The 22,130-nt window shown below is 42.3% G+C and overlaps 1 protein-coding gene across 2 annotated transcripts in view; it reads right to left on the reverse strand.

The window, feature by feature from the left end:
- The window catches only part of LOC134213871 (uncharacterized), a 243,659-nt gene that overhangs the window by 91,875 nt on the left and 129,654 nt on the right, over nt 1-22,130 (reverse strand). Inside the window, exon 3 of one of the 2 annotated variants that reach the window (XM_062693304.1) lies at nt 17,607-17,635. The exons of the other annotated variant lie outside the window; for it this stretch is intronic. The gene's annotated coding sequence lies outside the window, so the exon portion shown is untranslated. The remainder of the gene's footprint in view (nt 1-17,606; nt 17,636-22,130) is intronic. 2 annotated transcript variants of the gene reach the window in all.

A 22,130-nucleotide genomic window follows, 5' to 3' on the forward strand; every position in this document is an offset into this window, starting at 1 on the left:
TGCGAAAGATAAAAGACTCCACACGGCCTGCTGTTCCGCTTGTTTCACGGACCTCCTCGAGCAACAGCAGGTGAAGTCCGGACCGTTCGAGTTGTCTTTGACCAGGTCCGGTGCCTCCCTGCAAGGCGAGGCGAGACTATCCACACGGATTAGGAAACGCAGCAGCAGCAGCAGCAGCGGTGGAGAAGCAAACGGACAAACAACAACCGAACAGAAAATGCATTTTTCTGCTTTTATAAATAGATAATCATTTCGCTCTGTGAACGGGATTATTTCATGACAAGACGATGGATTAGATCCTGGGCTCGGATAAACGCCGTTGTTGGGGCAGGTTTTGTTGCTCTCCCTTCGTATCCTCCTGTCCGCGTGGGGTTCGGCGGAATGGGCGCAGCAGCAGCGCAGCATGCAGATTTCGTTGAACTCATTTCGCAACATTTAAATGTGATGAAGCTGCGAAGCCGAGGAGGAAACCAAGGCACAAGAAGGAATGCAGCAATTGTTGCTGCCGAGTAGGATGAGTCTTGAGCTAATGAGAACTTGTTTATTGCCAGCTTTCCAGAGCTCGTTAAGCGATCAGCCACTTTGCCTGCCTTCCTTCGCAGGATGGGTCCCGAAGGAAGCGAGAAGGCATCGAGACCTCGGAAGCATAATTGAAACGTATTAATGAGAGACACGGCGAGGAGGGAAACGAAAGGCATCACTTATGGAATGCTTTTGTACGGGAAGTGCATTAGAGAAAGGGTGAATGTTTCTAGGCTGCGTTATTGTTTAGAGCTGAAGCATTGTGTTTCGAATTATTTTCCATATAATTTTGTACACGTTCGTATATATGGTTCCGTATACGGTTGAAATATTCAACTGTTTGGCGACGGAGAAATAAGATACCATTGTTCTAGCCTTTGAATGTGTCTGACACCGTTGGTTTGGAATTTCGGACAATGTCAGAATACTTTTGGCCTAGTCGGCGAAGACACGGTATTAGAAAACCGGAGATTAAATTTCATGTTCAATCGAGCCTTTTTTAACTTCTCTGTTCATAGAACATCAGTGTTATACATCAAATGCTTTCAATTAATCAATGTTGAAGAGTTTCTGAGATACCAAATTGAGAGCCAACAATTAGCCATACAGTGATACACCAAAAACAATTTTTACAATTTTGATATGTATGAAAGGTTACAAGAATCTAATCAGTGTTGTAAAATGTCAATCGCATTCGTTTGTATAATTTTTCCAGAACTTGTTCATAAGTTGGCTATCGGCTCCTGAGGTATGTCGAACTTATAGCCCTTAAATGTGCCTACAACATTGTCTAATAAGACATTGCTGTAAATATGTAATATGGGGCGTGAGTGGCAAAATGTCATTCAAATGACATTATGTCAAATGACACGTGACATTTTGGAAAGTTTTCTCTATCCAGCCTCAGATGTTATATTTAGAGCAATGTTCCCTTGGACAAAAATACAGCCCTACTCAAGCGTTATGAGTACATCCAAAAATATGAAGTAAATTTGGCTTCTGAAAAAAGTTATGAACAAATTAGTCAAATGACATGCAGATGACATTTTACAAGCCTGAATCTAATACAATAAATATCACATTCTAATTTACATCTACTCAGTGATTGAGTGAAATTTTATTGCCGTCTCTTTTCTTTGTACGGAAATTTTACTCAATTTCTATCAAAATCATAGTTTTGAGTAGTCCCGCTTTTGACGGAGATTGAGTACAACAGCAATACAATGATTTTACTATAAATCGTTTTTCCAACAAAACGATCAAAATTTGAATTCTGGATCTCTCGGGGGCAGCAGGGACTTTGTCCAAGGGCTTGACGATCCCTCCCCAGGCCATCTGCGAGTTGTGGCGCCTGCCTAGGATGTGGTGGTGTTTGACAGTGGGCCCTGTTAAACCTCTATAAAAAGCTGCATGTATCCGCAAGTAGGCTCCGCCAAAGCGACCGTGTGCCGCTCAAAGCGCACAAGCCCAAGTCCTGGTGTTAGGTGGGACGCTAAACAGCCCTGACACGACGGCCCTCCGGCGAGACAGGAGGTTTGCGCAGGCCCAATAAGCCGCCTGGAAAACCAATAATTACGAACAATATAAGAGATAATGCGACTCGATATAATCGGCAAAGACCTAGGCGACGAATAAAGGATCACGATTGGAAGCTTGGAACATGGAACTGCAAGTCGCTAGGTTTCGCAGGTTGCGACAGGATGATCTACGATGAATTACATCCCCGCAACTTCGACGTCGTGGCGCTGCAGGAGATTTGCTGGACAGGACAGAAAGTGTGGAAAAGCGGGCATCGAGCGGCTACCTTCTACCAAAGCTGTGGCACCACCAACGAGCTGGGAACCGGCTTCATAGTGCTGGGAAAGATGCGCCAACGCGTGATTGGGTGGCAGCCAATCAACGCAAGGATGTGCAAGCTGAGGATTAAAGGCCGTTTCTTCAACTATAGCATCATCAACGTGCACTGCCCACACGAAGGGAGACCCGACGACGAGAAAGAAGCGTTCTACGCACAGCTGGAGCAGACATACGATGGATGCCCACTGCGGGACGTCAAAATCGTCATCGGTGACATGAACGCGCAGGTAGGAAGGGAGGAAATGTATAGACCGGTCATCGGACCGGATAGTCTGCACACCGTATCGAATGACAACGGCCAACGATGCATAAACTTCGCAGCCTCCCGCGGAATGGTAGTCCGAAGCACCTTCTTTCCCGCAAGAATATCCACAAGGCCACATGGAGATCACCTAACCAAGAAACGGAAAACCAAATCGACCACGTTCTAATCGACGGTAAATTCTTCTCCGACATCACGAACGTCCGCACTTACCGCAGTGCGAATATTGAATCCGACCACTACCTCGTTGCAGTTTGCCTGCGCTCAAAACTCTCGACGGTGTACAACACGCGTCGAAGTCGGACGCCGCGGCTTAATATTGGGCGGCTACAAGACGGTAGGCTAGCCCAAGTATACGCGCAGCAGCTGGAAGTGGCACTCCCAACGGAAGAGCAGCTAGGCGCAGCGTCTCTTGAAGATGGCTGGAGAGATATTCGATCCGCCATTGGTAGCACTGCAACCGCTGCACTTGGCACGGTGCCCCCGGATCGGAGAAACGACTGGTATGACGGCGAATGTGAGCAGTTAGTAGAAGAGAAGAATGCAGCATGGGCGAGATTGCTGCAACACCGCACGAGGGCGAATGAGGCACGATATAAACAGGCGCGGAACAGACAAAACTCGATTTTCCGGAGGAAAAAGCGTCAGCAGGAAGATCGAGACCGTGAAGAGACGGAGCAACTGTACCGCACTAATAACACACGAAAGTTCTATGAGAAGTTGAACCGTTCCAAAGGTGGCAGCAGCACTACGAAGAGCACCTGAATGGCGATGTGGCAGACGAAGATGGCGGTATGGTGATGGACCTAGGGGAACGCGCGCAGGACATAATTTTACCGGCCCCGGATCTCCAGGAAATCCAGGAGGAGATTGGCCGGCTGAAGAACAACAAAGCCCCTGGGGTTGACCAACTACCAGGAGAGCTATTTAAACACGGTGGTGAGGCACTGGCTAGAGCGCTGCACTGGGTCATTACCAAGATTTGGGAGGAGGAAGTTTTGCCGCAGGAGTGGATGGAAGGTGTCGTGTGTCCCATCTACAAAAAGGGCGATAAGCTGGATTGTAGCAACTACCGCGCAATCACATTGCTGAACGCCGCCTACAAGTAGGGACGTTCCTATACTTCCGATATATCGGAATATCGATATTTTTGTTTCGATATCCGATATTTTTGTATCGATATTTTGCTTTCAATATATCGGTCATATCGATATTATTGCTTTCGATATCGATATATTGAATCAGATCAAAGTAACACAAGAGTAATAATTACATTGTATTTTTTGAAAGAAAATACTTCAAAATGGATCTGAAATGCTGTATTTTTAATGTCTTAGAGGATTTTTTTTCGGTAGCGTGGATGGTGTGAAGTGTGTGCTGCCATAACAAATAGTTTTGGCAATTCGACACTTTTCATTAACGCGCCTTTGTGCAACATCTGTCATGCCGCTGGTCCTTGAATCCATATGCGAATTTAATTACATAGTTGACGTGCCTATATGATAAATAAACTTTAGAAATTAGGAAGAGATTTGTGGAAATGAAGATTTGGAAAACATTTTTCTGGTTTTCTGATGAAAATATTGATTTTTTTCTGGATGGCACTTTTTGCGTAAATTTTGAAGAATGCCCGATAAAATCAAAGTGAATTTCTTGTCAAAGTTCGAGAAAATTTTATTTGAAGCAAAAAGATAATTTATCGTGAAGTTTTTAGTTAAACATGTTTCTATGGAATGGATTTTCTGAAAGTTCTGACTTTTATTTGATAATTGATTTTAAAATTTAAAAAACTTCCTTGGAATTTCTGAAGAGAGAACTTTCTTTTGTCAAGAATCAGAATAATCCGAGGAGAAATACAGAAAAAAAATCATTGGAATTTTAGCAAATTTCTCGAAACTTCAGTTGAGCGAATGGAAAATAGTGAGGTTAGTATCATGCTGAAAACGCCGTTACTACCGGTTAAAACTACGACGAAAGCCGCTGCCGATTATTGTTGGGCTGGCATTGTTAAATTAAGAAATAGAAAAAAAAAATCTAATAATTGTTGAGATGGGGTAATACGGTAATGGGTCTACAGTAGCCTTTCGAGCAAAGGCGTAGGATTGCCAATCCGCAGATGGCGAGTTTGATTCTCGGTCCGGTCTAGGATGTTTTCGGATTGGAAACTTTCTCGACACCCTGGGCATAGTGTATCCTTGTACTTGCCACACAAGATGCATACTCATGCAATGGCGGGCATAGAAAAGCTTTCAATTAATAACTAAGGAAATGCCAATAGAATACTAATTTGAAAAGCAGGCCAAGTTCCAGTTGAAATGTAGAGCCATTGAAGAACAAGAAGAAGAATACGGTAATGCTATAGTAATTGGATAAATACAGCAAATATCTTCTAAATATGTTTGTTGTTGAAATATCATATGATTTTCCGATATACCGATATTTTCATTTCAATATATCGGTGATATCGATACTTTGATCCGATTATCGTATCGAATCAAATATCGATATTTTGAAGTATCGGAACGTCCCTACCTACAAGGTACTCTCCCAAATTTTATGCCGTCGACTAACACCAATTGCAAGGGAGTTCGTGGGGCAGTACCAGGCGGGTTTTATGGGCGAACGCTCCACCACGGACCAGGTGTTCGCCATTCGCCAAGTACTGCAGAAGTGCCGCGAATACAACGTGCCCACACATCATCTATTCATCGACTTCAAAGCCGCATATGATACAATCGATCGGGACCAGCTATGGCAGCTAATGCACGAAAACGGATTTCCGGATAAACTGACACGGTTGATCAAAGCGACGATGGATCGGGTGATGTTCGTAGTTCGAGTTTCAGGCGAGTTTCGAGTCCCTTCGAAACCCGCAGAGGGTTACGGCAAGGTGATGGTCTTTCGTGTTTGCTATTCAACATCGCTTTGGAAGGGGTAATACGAAGAGCAGGGATTAACACGAGTGGTACAATTTTTCAATAAGTCCGTCCAGCTATTTGGCTTCGCCGACGCCATAGATATTATGGCACGTAACTTTGAGAAGAAGAAGGAAGCCTACATCAGACTGAAGAGGTAAGCGGATCGGACTAGTCATCAACACGTCGAAAACGAAGTACATGATAGGAAGAGGTTCAAGAGACGACAATGTGAGCCACCCACCGCGATTTGGCATCGGTGGTGACGAAATCGAGGTGGTAGAAGAATTTGTGTACTTGGGCTCACTGGTGACTGCCGAAAATGATACCAGCAGAGAAATTCGGAGGCGTATAGTGGCTGGAAATCGTGCATACTTTAGACTCCGCAAGACGCTTCGATCGAATAGAGTTCGCCGCCGTACCAAACTGACCATCTACAAAACGCTCATTAGACCGGTAGTCCTCTACGGACACGAGACCTGGACGATGCTCGTGGAGGACCAAAGCGCACTCGGAGTTTTCGAAAGGAAAGTGCTGCGTACCATCTATGTAGGGATGCAGATGGCGGACGGTACATGGAAGAGGCGAATGAACCACGAGTTGCATCAGCTGTTGGGAGAACCATCCATCGTTCACACCGCGAAAATCGGACGACTGCGGTGGGCCGGGCACGTAGCCAGAATGTCGGACAATAACCCGGTGAAAATGGTTCTCGACAACGATCCGACGGGCACAAGAAGGCGAGGTGCGCAGCGGGCAAGGTGGATCGATCAGGTGGAAGATGACTTGCGGACCCTCCGTAGACTGCGTGGCTGGCGACGTGTTGCCATGGACCGAGCCGAATGGAGAAGACTCTTACATACCGCACAGGCCACTTCGGCCTTAGTCTGAATAAATAAATAATAATCTCGAATGAAATGACAAAAATGACGATCCTTATTCTTTGTCGCATAGACCCTCATAATAGAAGACATCGCTGAGTTTGAAAGAAAAAGTTCAATTATAAATAAATGACGTCAGAATCGAGTTCAAATATCAGTTCAGAAGGATAATGTTTGCTGTGATTCCTATATGTACAAGTGACAGTAAAGCGAGGTATACCCCGTTAGGCATAAGAACAGCTCACAACATGAAGAAGGCAGAATAATGCTTAACGTCCAGAAAGAGGCGCTTTCCTAGGCCTGTGAACAACACTTAACCGTGGTTCGTCAGGTGAGTAACATCCTAACCATTATTGATGCACTAGCCAAAGATCTAATCCGTCTGCGAAATGTCACTCACGGCTTGAAAGTGACCTATTCGTAAACCTGCATTCATGGTTTCTGTATTCGCCATACAAGAGTTCTGCTACCGACCTTCTAAGTGCCTCTATATTGACTCCTTTGCGGACGCGTTGTGCTGTGGAGCTATTTCTGGTGTCTGACGAAGAGTGCCAGCTCCTCGCTCAATGCCAGTGGGCCCGAGCAATGGCGAAATTGCAAGATGTTTGCCTCGGCATAGGGGGACTTAAATGTTACACATCGGTCAATGGAATCATCAAGCAACCCCGAGTTCTTCAACTTGACCAACACATCAAGTTCCCCAATTTAATGCTCCTGTTGGACAGATCTTATTTCCCTCGAAAAACGTGCCCACGAATGCACTTCTTGACGGTCATAGAAAACCCTACCGAGGAGGCCCAAAGAAGGGCTATAGCGTACGTATACAGGTGTTACGGATTGAGTGAATGACATAAATGAAGTTAGATAACGTAGGCATCAAGGCAACTGAAGATGCTGAACGGCAATAAATAAAAATCCTTATTCATGACGACCAGAAACAAAGTAACCGCTAGACCAACTCTTGGAACACACCTATTTCCTTCTGGTAGGTCCTCGATGTCCGGTTTCCAATACGGTTCCAATGCTACAAAAGTACAGAAGTAAGATATCTAGGAAGACAAGGTTGATGTATTTTTCCCTGCTCGCAGGCGCTCTGAAGAACATCCGCCAAACAAACTTGTAGTCGGCGGTTAAACAATCTTTCGACGACCTTGGCAAGAGATCAGCAGAATCGATCGGTATTTGGAGGCATCACGTTATTTCTAGGAATTTGGATGACGAGAACGATCAGAGAGTCCAGTAGCTAGGTCTAGCTAGGCTAGACCTCCGGTATTCGGCCGGATAGCCACTTATCGACACTAAGGGTGAGGAATGGTGCGATCGTCCGCATCAAGATGTGCGGAACTCATCCGTTTGCCACTGAATACATTGACCCTTCCCCAGAGCTCGCAGGTTTCAAACATGTCCCCGCAGTACCAAGAATGGAATGCGTTCAGATCAAATGATCTTGGTCATCCAAGAAATCCCTTGAGTAAGGCCTTTCGTTCTACACGTCTAAGCTATAATCAATTTGCCGGTTTCAAGTATGATAGTGGCTCTCTCTAGTACAAAGAACAAAATGCATTCACGGCATATTTTCTTCGTCATCCAAAAAATCCATGGTGCAAGGCCTTTTGATCTACACGCGTAACTAAACACCAAATCGCAGGTTTCAAATATGGCAGCTGCTCTCCGCAGTACCGAGAATAGAATGTGATCACACCATATGATCTTAGTCATACAAGAAATCCCCGGAGTGAGGCCTGTTTTGAATGCGTTATGTGCCGATTGTGGTACATATAGTAGAATATGTGAATGGCAGATGTACGTCATTATTCAAGGAATTCCTAAAGCAAAGGCCTGTCGGTGCACACGAGTGATTAAAGATCAATTTTCCGGAATAAAATATGGGACCTGCTCTCTGTGGTACAAAGAATAGAAAGCATTCACAGCAAATTACAGCCAAACCTCCATGAGTCGATATTGAAGGAACCATCGGCTCATGGAAATATCGAAATGTGGAATGAGAAATCCTTGGGAAGCTGTAGAAAGGATCATTACAATAACTCAGAAAATATTTTATTAATATGGCAAAATTTGTCCATATCCACATTCAAGAGATCCCTGAAGTGAGACTAAAAGCTACGAATGTGGTACTGTGGTACAAAGAATAGATTGTGGTCAGCACACGTTCTTGGTCATGCACGAGAACCCTCTACTAAATAAATGTACCACAATGAGGGAAGACCACCGTTTATCTATATTGTCGCTCAAGTCCGGGAATTTAATTATCGCTGGCCAGTCGTGCACCGAATTTAAAAAAAATCGTCATTCTGTGTTCAATGTGTCGTGTTCGAACTGTTTCGTACTTTCAAATAATTTTTTGGGTGAATCGAGTGCTTCAAATAGTGATTTTAGTGTTCTTTTTTGTTCGGTAAATGTGTTATTGTTATTGCCTTATACATTAACACCCACTCGCTGTTAGTTTTCCGAAGCGCAATCTGCTAACAAGAACTAGAGACTTTGGTGACTGTTCACATGATTGAATACTTGTAGGCGATTTTCCTAATTTGAACTTGTGTGCGATTCATCATCCTCGGTGTCGCACCGTCAGTTTGCTGAACTTTGTACACAAATGGAATGCTGCCAAACTTGTTCAAGCTCCTTGAACCTTGGAAAAAGTATCAATTGTCCATTACTCCTGCGTTACACAAGTCGCACTATGCCTCCCGAATTGCCAAAGTAGGACATCTTTGGTTTTGTGAGGCTAGTCGTCCATCCTTGTACGACCGTGAAAAAAAAGCATAATGAAGGCATTACGCGAATTGCTGCCGTACTAATTCTATGGGTAATTATGAAGAAAATCTTCGCATGATCGGCAAATCACTGTATGGCAATCATCAGTCGAAAACCAACAATAATTCGCATCAATAAACGCATTCCTGCAAATTATCGATCAGCTTACCTTGGATGATGCTGACCTAGTAAACTGTTCAAGATTCTGCGAAGAAATTTCTTTTTTTTTTTTTGGAATGTTAGATGAAGTCAACAGCTCAATCGCCCATCTTCCGGAGAAGTTCATCATCGGAGCAAGCAAAAGCGTTCAAATAATCGATAATCCACCCATGAGCTCGAATAACCTCAACCCACCCCGGATAAATATCTCATCCCCAGCAGCTTCATCTCATAAATCAAAGCGCCCGTCCACCAACGCAGATTTAGTCAGCACGCGATTTGGTCAATGCAATATTGGCTCCAACAATCTTGAAGCGTCAGGTGATCCTTTGGCGCAAGCCAACAGAAGGAAGACTTAACCCTAGAAATTCGGGTTTGAAAGTTGTCAATAGTGATCTCCACGCCAACGATCTCGAGTCTTTCTATGTAACACCTTTCGAATCAGATCCAGCCTGTGCAATCAGGCAAGTATTATCCAATTACGAACACTGCTCGCTCTAAAGAAATTTCCTCCCGCAGTTCCAATATCTCCGTTTTGGCTCCAACTTCCCACCACCCAGGACACATGACAGAAGGCACTTTGAAAGCCCTACAGCCCCCATCACAGTCGCGAAAATGCACCCAGCTTACAACAACCATCATGGTCCTGTGTTTGGGTAAGGCAGAAGGGGCTTCTAGCTCCCGTTACCAGGCTAGTACGATCTAATCAAGAACGCCGCTCGTTCTGAAGACATTTCCTCAATAGCTCAACACCCGAGTAGCACACTTGTCGCATATCAGTCACTGTGACTCATATGAGACTAAATCCAGTCACATTGGAGTTTCTGCAACCAAATCGATCTGAACTATGCTACTAGGGCAACCGGGACGCCTGATAATGAGCCCTTTCGAAGTTCCGGAGCTCCCCATTACAGTCCTGACCATCCATCCAGCGTTCAACAGTCGTTCTGGTCCTGTGAATGGGTCAGGTGGTAGGCGTTTTGCTGTACTACCAAAAAGTTGGTGGAATCAACAGTTTAATTGCCGATTATAAGTTTGCTGTCAGCGATCGATGGGTTTTACGACATATATGCTTTTTCCGAAACCTGGCTCAACACCACATCGAATTTTTATTTGCATCATGTTCCGTATACAGACAAGATCGCTCGCCGTTAAATAGCTGTAAACTCATCGGGCGGCGTCCTGCTAGTCAGCTAGTCCTGAACAGTCAAGCATTAAGTCCCGTAAGGTGGATCCTCCATCCGGCTCAGAAGATAAACAAATATGGGTCGCTTCTTCTTCTTCTTCTTCTTATTGGCATTACATCCCCACACTGGGACAGAGCCGCCTCACAGCCGAGTGTTCATTAAGCACTTCCACAGTTATTTACTGCGAGGTTTCAAAGCCAAGTTACCATTTTTGCATTCGTATATCATGAGGCTAACACGATGATACTTTCCAATCTGTAAATTGTCTAGACCGGCACCGGGAATCGAACCCAGCCACCCTCAGCATGGTCTTGCTTTGTAGTCGCGGGTCTTACCGCACGGCTAAGGAGGGCCCCTATTACTACCATTTCCTCTCGATCCTTCATCAGTCAAACATTACGGGAGTTACTTGATGCATTCAGTATTGCTGGCCTCGGACGAATCTAGGGTTTTTTTTTCAAATGGGCGTAATTGATTTGATTCTTGGAACCGTTATTATGCGCTTCAATCAAACTATTTTCGTCATCTAATGTGCTCGGAAGAAAAAATGGATCCCAATCTATGTGGTAGTAATGTCAGTTGAGCAAAAAATTGCAGAACAGAACGAGTATCCGAGACTCTTTTGAAACATTTTCTATGAGTTCAATAATGCCGATTTCGTTGGCATGAATGATTTTCTATCACATGTCGACTGGGATGACATATTTCAAGACTGCGCAGCATCCGGAGTTATGCTCTATGCTATCGATCAGTTTGTTCCTAAAACTAATTGGCCAGCTCCGACCAAGCAAGCGTGGTCTAATCGTTTTCTAAAAAAAAAACCTCAATACAACACAACGAACAAAATCCACAACGGAAAGAGTTCGGATTGCCTACTACGATGACTACGGTTTGATAGATTATCGTGGTATAGCCACTTCGAAGCTGCTGGAGCTAATCGTACTTCATGAGCTAGTTCAGTGCTATGCGAATTATATTTGACCGGAACAGTATGGATTTATGCCTAAGCGCTTCACAACTACCAATTTGACTTGTTTCACCTAGTATTTGATACGCCACATTGAAATAGGTCATCAGGTTCACGCCATCTACACGGATTTATTAGAGGCGTTTGATAGAATAAATAATGAAATTGCAGTTACCAAGTTTGGCAAACTAGGCATGAATGGAAACATGCTTGTTTGGCTTCGCTCGTATCTAACCGGCCGCAGTATGTCCGTTAAAATCGGAGACCACGTTTCTTCACCGTTTTTAGTTTGGTCCGACAAGGCAGCCACCTCGGTCCATTCTTATTCCTGCTTTACATGAACGAAGTGCATCTTGTTTTGAAGTGTCTAAAACTGGCATACGCCGATGAGCTAAAGCTATATTTTGCGATAAAAGAGCCTAATGACGCAGCATTTCTGCAACTACAACTGGAAACCTTTTCCGAATAGTGTCACATCAATCGAATGTCATTAAAAGTGTTCAAATGTTCGATTATTTCGTTCAGACGCCAACAACATTTCGACTATGCTTTTGGAGGAATACCGCTGAAGCGTGAATAGTTTAGTGTAGTTGAGATATAATTTTACCTGTTGGCCTAAATAAATAAACATAAATACAATGGGAACATCACACATTCAAAACAGATCTGTAGATCCTTGGTTACGTGTGATGATCTGAAGGCCTTCACTTCAGGATTTTTTTTGGATAACGGCTAACATCCTCCTCACACATATTCTACTATATGTACCACAATGGACACAAAACACATTTGAAACAGGGTCAAAGATCTTTGATTTCGCGTCTAGATATGATGTTTATTATTTCTGGGATTTCTTGGATAGCCAAAAACATCATCCTTACACATATACTATTCAATGTTCCACAATGGTCACATAACATATTCAAAATAGGCCAACATTATATGAATTTGTGACATTTTGATTTAACACGGTGCATATATACCGCATAAAAAACTGATTTTGTGAAAAGCAATCCATCAAATATTTGAATAGACGAATGAAAACTCGCATGAACAGGTTTTCTTAAGACAAATTTAAAATAAAAATTAATGGTATTTTTGATTGCATATTTTCAATAAACTATGGTTTGTTCATTACTCTAATAGAACGCAATGGAAAGTAGGAACTCTAAAATACATATTACATACAACTTAGTTATAGTCAGTAGTTGTGCTATCGTTTAAATTAGATTTGAAAACCAAGCACTACCAACTACGAAGGGAATTGGCTCTCTACCCTATATTTGGATTAATAGAAAATTATGTTCAGATGGTTATTACATTTTTCGTATTTTTGGAAGCTCTTCACTTGTCATTTGACTTCTATTTTATTTCCACCACTTTGCAGCTTTTCCGATATGTAAGACCGTCTTCAATGTCTTTTAGTTGAATCGACTTTAGCAAACTATTTATCTTATTATATGCAAAATTAAATTACAAACAATATCCCCAATGCAATATCATTCTAATTAGGAAAACTAAACCCAGCTGCCACAGGTAACGTCCATTTCTACCGATCCCAACCCTCCTTGAGCCATCTCATTCTCATCAAACGCACTATTCACATCGGTCCACTGCCCCGGCGGCAAACATGAAACGAATCCGTTTCCCATAGGCAATTATAAGTGTTTAAAAATTAATCCTATCAATTCCATTCTTTTGCGCGCAATCCTCCTCCAGTCGGTGCACAGCGGCAGCGCAATCAATTCATTTCACTCCATTCACTCACTCGGCCGGATTGTCCCCAGAGCCTGCCTTCCAGAACACACAAAGGAAGCCGCCGCCATTCGTGGATTTGCGGATTTGGTTCGAAGGTGATTGTCAACTCGGATCGATTCTTGTGACTTCAAGAAGTCTTCCACCGCGAAGGTAAGATTGAGCCCTCCTCACCATCATCGCCGTTGCGGATGACCATCTCGCTCGGATAGACAATAAACAATGTAGATACTGCCGCGGAACGGTGCCTCTTAAATCGCTCAAGCCGCGACGACCCGTGACGTCACGCGGAAAACAATCTCTCCAACACTTCCAAGTCCCGCAACAAAAATCAAGAACAATAACAATAATTCAGGTCTTTGTCATACCAAAAAAATGGACCGCCTCTTGACCCCGCAGATAAACAAACACATGGCATCAGATTCCAGAGCGAAAGTTGCAAAGTCCCAACAAGTAGAAAGGCCTCGTGTGGTACTCGTACTTACTCATATGCGCGAGCGTGCGGCCTCCGGAAAGAGCAAAGCTGAAAAGATTTGCCGCCGCACCTCGCCAAGACAGCTCACACACACAATACTCCGGCCGCTCCGTTCCCCTCCCACCCAGCATACGAGTGAGGGGGTGGGAAAACACAGAGACCCTTTTTGTAATAATAGCAGCCGCCTAATGGACATGTGTATAGCCATAAAACATTGATACATCATGTTTCCAATTATACAAAAAGGTAAATTATAATAAAAACACACAATACAATGCATTCATCATTCAATAATTGAATTGAATTTAATTGAAGTAAATAAAAATCTGCTGCCAGCGGCACCCACAACTGCAACGGGGGTGGAGCGGAGGCTTGTTTTCCTTTCCGCAATTGGAGCCAGGCGGTGTGTGGACCCCAAGAGAGGAAGATTCATTGGTTCCAACTGGCAACTTGATGAAGGAGAGAGAGAAAAGAAGGCCGAACAAAAGACTCGAAAATATCTCGTTCGTTGGAGACAGATATGAAAAATCCGGATCGATCCACTTGGTAGGGATATTGTGAATTGAAATCTAATTGAACATGCTGAACTTGACTCCTCAATCGGTCTACAGATTTGTTTCCGAGTGAAAATATTGCATTTCAAAAATGTGTTTATTGACGAGAGAGCCGAAAATAACAAAATACTCGCGCTCCTGGGTTCGCTATTGGCGTAGTGAGTAGGAAAATTGTTATTAAACCGTAATTCGGAGTATTCCAACTCAATCTATACCCTGATTTACATCGTAGCGAAAAGTGAATCAATAGAAAATGCTAGAACATGCTATGTTCCAGTTTTGATGTAATGTCGCGAAGAAACAGTCCATCCCGCGCGAGAACAAGAAATCAAACGATATGCTCTTTCGATCCAAGTGGGGAAACGATCAGCGCAAAAAGAAAACATCAAACAGATTCACAGTCGGAAGCCGCCCAATAATGCTTCCTCACAGGCTCACACATCACCGCGTCGTCGCGTCGCACCGCACCGCCGCGACACTTGCTACGAAGGCAATCTATGGACTCGCGCAGCTCGATTATGGATTTTTACGCGACACAATGTATAGGCATGCAAATGGGGGCCCCCGGTCCCGCTTGGGCTTCGGTGACACACACGGCTACCAGCTTTGGTCTTGCGGGGTGACGGATGAATTGGAATGCGTCCGTCCGCAGATCGTCCCCGTTGAGAAAGAGTCTTTCCCGAGATTCGTTCTCTACCATGCGAATTCTAGGTCCATCCGATTGGATTGGAGTTTGATAATTGTTACTCATTAAACGATATGCAACGGAAACTATGCTGGATCCATCAATAGCTGCATCTGTCGAATAAGAGCCATGATATTTATGGTGTTTGCTCGTCTTTATACTATTTGATTGTTGACAGTTGAATGAATTGATCGCTGATATACCTACCTGGCAATATGAAGTTTGGAAAGTTTGATATTTTCTGCATCCAACTTTTAGTCTTGATCATCTTAGTGAGTGAATAGCTTTGTTTTCTATCTCTACATCTTTAATAGAAAATCCTCTCCATTTCAAAAGAAAATAAACATTCATTTGAAACCGGATAACATTTTGACAGAACACTGAGTGTGACAGGGTAGGAAGAATAATAGAGTAATATTTGTAGTATGTTGCTTATTGAAGGTGAATTACAGTTTATCAATCACATTATATAAGACCTTTATTATTGAAGAAGGAAACCATTGTAATATTTTGTTCTGGTGATTTTAATAGTTGTCGGAGTTTCATAGTATTAAATATTTGTCTTTTTGTAAGATTGAATAAAAGTTTTCGAAAAGAAGAAAAACTGATTTGGCTGTTAGTTGCGGTAAAAATCACATATTCATAATCTTAGAATTATGCCCACACATGTGATTTATTTTCTGCCATTTCAAAGCATGCTTATCAAAATTGACAAAAGCATCAAATTTTACAAATATTTTCAGCTCTTTACGTCGATAGTTGCGAGTTGCGATGTTCTTACAGATGCCATCTCTGTTTAAGGTGATTATAGAATGAAGCCCGTGGTGAATTTCAAATTCACCACACGTTTATCTACATAGATTTCCAATAGCCTAAATCTGGCGTAATAGTTTTTGTACAGTGACGAAACACAAATTATGATTGTTCAGCATAACTAAGGAAACGATCTACCATTATTTCAGCCCCATAAGAGTTATGGTTCTTTCATCTCGTGCTCTTGAAAATAATATTGGAAAAGCACGTGGTTTACAAAATGGCCGATTTCTGGCTTTATTGTATAATCACCTTAAAACTATTGGGTTCGAAACTATTTGAACAGCATATCAATCAGTGTCGGAAGGATGGATGTAATCGGAAGGATGGGGAAAGCCGAAAGTCATTTGGCCAAATGCCACAAGGCCGAACAAACCATTAACCCAAAACCCATCTGGCCGGAAAGGTCACTTCTCACTTCTCAGTTGGTTAGTCAAGTTAGAAATGATGCGTGAGAAGAGAGGCGTCTTCCTCCTTACGCTTCTAATTGGTAAGTAAAAAACCATGAGTGAGAAGTGAGAATTGAGATGTCTCTCTTCTCACTTCTCACTCCTCATTTTTCAATTCTCACTATGAAAAGCGAGTAGTGCAAAGTGAGAAGTGTGAAGTACAAAGTAAGTAGTAAGACGACTCACTTCTCATTTAGCAATACTCACTTTTCACAATAAAAAATTAGGAGTAAGGAGTGAGAAGTGAAAAGCGAGTCATCTCAGTTCTTTATTTTTCTTCTCATTACTCATGTGAAAAGTGGTGCACCTACAATATATTGACGGAGAACTTGCACGTGCACGTTTGTGTTATGCGGGCAAGTATTGTGGAAAAGAAATGAGATTCACTCAGTGTTCGTTTCGGCGTAAACAAGCAAATTGCTGGTGTTCGATGCTGCGAAAGAATGCAAATCGTTTAAATAATGTGCTTTGGCTATGACGTCTTATCCAATTATTAATGATCTCTTAAGCTTAGGCTTAACTTATTGTAAGTAAAAATTGCGTCAAGCTTCAGATACCAGCAAGTCTTAAATGGGCCACTGAAGCTTTCAGTGGAGTTCATAGTTTATAACTTCCGGAATGAATGTAACTGTGCTACAGAGAGCTTTCAACTTTTGCTCCTCAACTTTTGAACAATTTGTCCTAGAAGAAAGCCTGTGAAATCTAGGGCATTACAAGGTGTTTGCAGATTATCCGTACAACAAGACAGGTTTTTAAATATTTTTGGAATAAATTAAAGAACCAGCATGCATTGCATGTTATTATAATAGGACTTCATAAACCAAGCTGAATTTGTTCACATTAAAATGAACCCTGTATCCTGAGTTGTACGCCTTCGATCGTGTTGGAAAATATCACGATGGCCGCACGTTTCTATACAGATACTTTTCACACATTTTTTCACGATTGTGACATGATTTCAAATGTCTTGATAATATGTTCGGTGTTTTGATGGCTGTTGATTTCAAGATGGACCATACCGAATGATAAATTCAATCCAAATCGGGTGAGTAGCAATTCCTTTTTGTTTGGAAAACCGGAAAAAGGCATTCACAAAGACTTAATTTTTTTATACATAAAATGACGCTCAGTGTTCTCAGGATATACATCAGTTACAGCCTGCTGAGTTGTATATAGCTACCGATTCAGTCCATTATTGTCTGTTTTTGCTTTGTAGAAGCAAACTATCAAAATCTGTACGGATAATTTGCAGACACCCTGTAGAATGTTGTCCACAACTACAATTATAATCGAAATTTTGAAACGAAACAACACCACAAATAGAACAATTGATATTACAATTATACATACCTTTATTGAATATTCGCACAGTGGGAGTTCTGAAACAAAATGAACAACAAGAATTATAATCATTTAATGAATCAGTGACGACAAGAGGGGCTATGCCATGTTGTAGCCAGAGAAAAGATAGTTTAGTTACAAAATTAAGATTGTCGATTCGGTTCCCTTTGTTCTGCTGTCCGAAACATGTTGGGTACCGAACTGTCAAATCGCATGTATTTTTCATTTATTAACATTTAGCACCCTATCCTTTCCTGCAAAAGATGTTCCAGACAGCGACAATCTTTATATTGTAACTAAAATATCTTTTACCCATAAGACTAACCTGAAACCTGTAAGACTAACGAAATGTGTCGCATTTGACAGGTCTCCTGCTCGTTTGGAACACGATTTTTTGTGGGAATGATGAATCTTGCTCCAATTCTAACACTGTCGACACCAAGATGAATACAGTAGTAGGTGCTCCAACCTGCCATGTTTATAGAAGAGAAGACGGTGGGGGTGAAAAATTCATTCTCAGTGCAAAACTAAAACAGACCGGCTGGCTCTCCCATACTAAAATCCAACATGGCTGAATCGTGAATTTGGCACATTGGAACACCTAGTGGTGTATGTATTCATCTTGGTGGACACTTTGTATTACACACACTTTAGTTGTAGCCAATAGAAAGCGTTATCCCTCCTTTCGCCTTATACCGCGCAGTCGCATCCATTCAAAGAAGGCATTATCTTTCCTCCTCGCTTTATACCGGGCAGATGCGTTAATCCATAGAAAGGACAAACGTGTCCATTTCAAGAAGGCATTCTTTCCTCATTTTGCCTTATACCGACCGGATGCGGTCATTCAAAGAAAGCATTATCTTCTTTCATTACTTTAATTCAGTAAATATTCCAATGATAATTATTCTACCTGAATTCCGCCAAATGGCGTTCCGCGAAATGACTTTCGATGAAAAGGTAGATTCCGCGAAGTGTCTTTCGGAAAAAAGGTGCATTTCGCGAAACGTGTTTTGGAGATTTGGTACATTCCGTCGGAATGTCGTACCGCGAAAAGAAAAATCTGCGAAACGTTTTTTGGCGAAATAGTACACAACCTTTTTGGACTTTTACATATAAATATCGTCCGAATGCGTACATTTTACTCAACGTGATAGAAGCATTAGTCATTGATAACTTCTACCACTTTGTCATCGATAGTAGGGTGTTTAGATTGCCTTTTTATGACTTTTTATAGAATAAGCTGAAAAAATGCTTAAAAACCAGAAAAATAATTTAAGGTACTTCTGAGCATGCGTTTTCAATGGGAAAGGGCCATTTAGCCGAATACTGAAGGTCATTTGGCTGTATAGACCATTTGGCCGAAAAGGTCATTTGGCCGAATAGCCATTTGCTTAGCTTAGACTGATTGCATATATCTATGGTTGCTACTCCGTGATTGACCAGGATCAGTGAAATTGCACAATGAATCAATTGAATGTTTAACTGGGAGCGGTTACAACCTTCTCACTATGCAAGTTTCAGTGATCCAAACAATGTAATGATCAAGCGGTGTTTTGATGATGCATAAGCATAGGGAAATGATCACACCACGTCAAAATCATTTTTCAAGACATTTTTTCGGAAACCTCTTCGCAATAATGTAACGATTGTAAATTTCACTAATGAGTGGGAATGAATGACCACAACGCCACCTAGAGGTAAAAAAGTGCAAAGTCAGCATTTTCGCATATATTTAGTAAATTTTTCCCATATATAAACTTCATGCTCGTTGAGCATCCACTTAGACTTGACGGATCTGGTTAAAATTTGTACAGTAGCTTCTGGGAGCAAATAACTTTATTTTCAGGTGGTATACGTCTCGAAAAAATGATTTTGAATTTTTCCGTATAAGTGTGGTCCACCCTATTGTCGAGTGATCAATCTATATTTATAGGTCTTTTGGGATTCCATCGTGATGTGAGTTGGATTTCGATACCTTTCTGTTTCGTTTATGTGTTGGTCGACACGATGGCGGCTTTGTAAACTTGCATGCAATAAAATTTAAATTTAAATTGGCATCAATACAATATTATGTACCCCTTGAATCATTGTCAAAAATAAAAACGAACAGTGGGTAATGTCTGTGACATAACCGCTAAGTGGACGTAGGACTTGACTTGACCATGCCTTTAAGATACATAATATGTCCAAATTTCTCACATAAACTATTTTGTATAAATAATCGGCGTTGCATACCATTCCTTGGCAAAATCTTCTCATCAATCCGACACAGAAATCAAATCTACCTCGAACAAGAATCATCAAAAAAAATTCAGGACGTATCTGTCCGGTCACGAAATATTAGCCTCGACAGTGGCAACCTTCCCACTGAAGGACTGCCTGAAATAAACCACAAGTTGGCTCAGCAGGGGATGTAGACTGTATCTCAGCCCTTCCACTGAAGAGCCTTCTCATCCGTGCGATAGCGACTGAAGGAGAACATTATTTTTAACTCTTAGAGCCTTTAAAAAGGCTGTTTGCTTCGGCTAAGTGCAAAAAGTAAGAAAACGATCTTTTCAAATAACCGCGAATTTCTAGTGATGGTATAAAAGCGAATGCACTTTTCTTTTATACTACTTAATTTTGAACCTCCTCTGCTTCCCAATTGGTGGGCCAATCAGCTAGTGTCTTGTATCCCGCTTCTTTGTCAGCCAAAGCGTCATCATCATCAACGCGTTCGAGAAGTGCTTCTTCTTTTTTACGCTTGTTGCTCGCTGCTGGCGTCTATTTCCTAACGGGACTTTTCGCTAGATACAGGCCAATAAGCCGCGCAAGCGAGCTTAGAATTGCAGTTCAGGTGGGAAGTACGTGTTCTTTTCTGAGACAACATTGTTAGTAGTAGGAGGAAGGAAACACCTGGACATGGGATTTCGAGTGATAAGATTTAGAATTGGTAACATAGGACGATCATTCAGTCACGTTCGCTTTGTGTGCGGTCAGTATCAAACAATGTTTATCTATATATTTTTTTATCAATGCCAAAAAATCCAACATTTGATGAAAAATCGATTGATAGTTTATTAATGTTTGAGCTGTTATCGGTGTTTTTTTTTTATCCAAATAAGATTATGTGGGAGATTTGGACATCTTATGAATCTTTAAAGGCATGGTCAAGCGAAGTCCTTCGTCCACTTTGCGGTTAAATCAGAAAAATTATCCACTGTTAGTTTTGACGCTATTTATGAAAATCACGCATAAAATTTTATCTCTAGAATATTGGATTTGGCACCCAAGTACAATTTCTCTGCTGCTGCTGCCGGTATCTGCTCAGCATTGCTGCTTTGACGGGTATGTAGGGTGGACTGCTGATGTACTGGCTAGGTTTCGGCTGATGATGGTCGCTTCGATGGTGTCGAGCCGAAAAAGCGGTCGGTGCAGACTTCATTCCCTGCTAAAAGGTGTGAGTGCTGTTCAATCGATGATGCGGTTGATTCAGAATGAAAGGAAAAAATCGCGTTGCGCTATTTTATGGCTTCTCGGCAGACCCAGCGGCTGCTCATTCGCTGGTGTCTGCACCAATCAGAACGTGTAATGGAATGATGCAAGAATTATGCGGTAGGGGAACTGGGGGTAGGACGCCCACGTTAAGGAAAATGCCATTTTTATCAATGAAAACCACCATTTCAGCCAGTTTTCATCAGCGCATACTAAAGAACAGCATATCTGCGACTGACTACCGATGACAGATATCTAATACACGAGAGGAGCCGGCCAAGGGCCGAAAATCTCGTTAATAAAGATAAATAATAATAAGATATCTAATTGTACATTTTATTGCACAGAAATTTGATTTTTAAAAAGCACCCGAAAAATATTGATTTTGAAACCATGCGAAACCATGCGAAACCATGATTTTGAAACAGTGCGAGGTGCTGAGTGGTTAAAGAGAATATCCCCATCCATGAAACCCTGGGAAGGTGCAGAGCTGATGGCAATGGACGAAGTGGCGATTCCACGTCCAGAGATGATCCGAGCATTCTTCCCACAAAGCTCCAGCTATGATGACGACCGAATAAAGGCTCTCATAGAAAGCCAAAATGACATCACAACAACTAATTGGCGTATTGTGAAACGATCCATTCTGAAAGATATTCATGTTGAATGGATCTTCACAGTAGAGGGTGCGTCGATGGAAAAGTTGAAGAAGTCCAAATACACCCTCAACTACCGATTTGGTGAAATCCAACTAAGGAAGATTACAGATCAACCGACTGCCGCTACCGCCAATCCGACTGGAAGGCCGACCCAAGAGCAATCTGAGGAGGCTTCCTGTTCGGGCGAGGTTCGGCTAACTGGAAGGCCGACCCAAGAGAAATCTGAGGAAGCCTCCGGTTCGGGCGAGGTTAGTAAATCTCACCCCAAAAGCACCATAAAGGCTAGTCTGTCCGCCTCTAAAGGAAAAGCTCGAAGCTTACATGCGACCCCTGCTCTAGTGGTACCAAACCAAAGGTATCTAAACAGGGCAAAGGGGGTGCAAAAAGCGACAGTTTGACC

Source organism: Armigeres subalbatus, chromosome 2, assembly GCF_024139115.2.
Source record: "Armigeres subalbatus isolate Guangzhou_Male chromosome 2, GZ_Asu_2, whole genome shotgun sequence".
Taxonomy (NCBI): Eukaryota; Metazoa; Arthropoda; class Insecta; order Diptera; family Culicidae; genus Armigeres; species Armigeres subalbatus.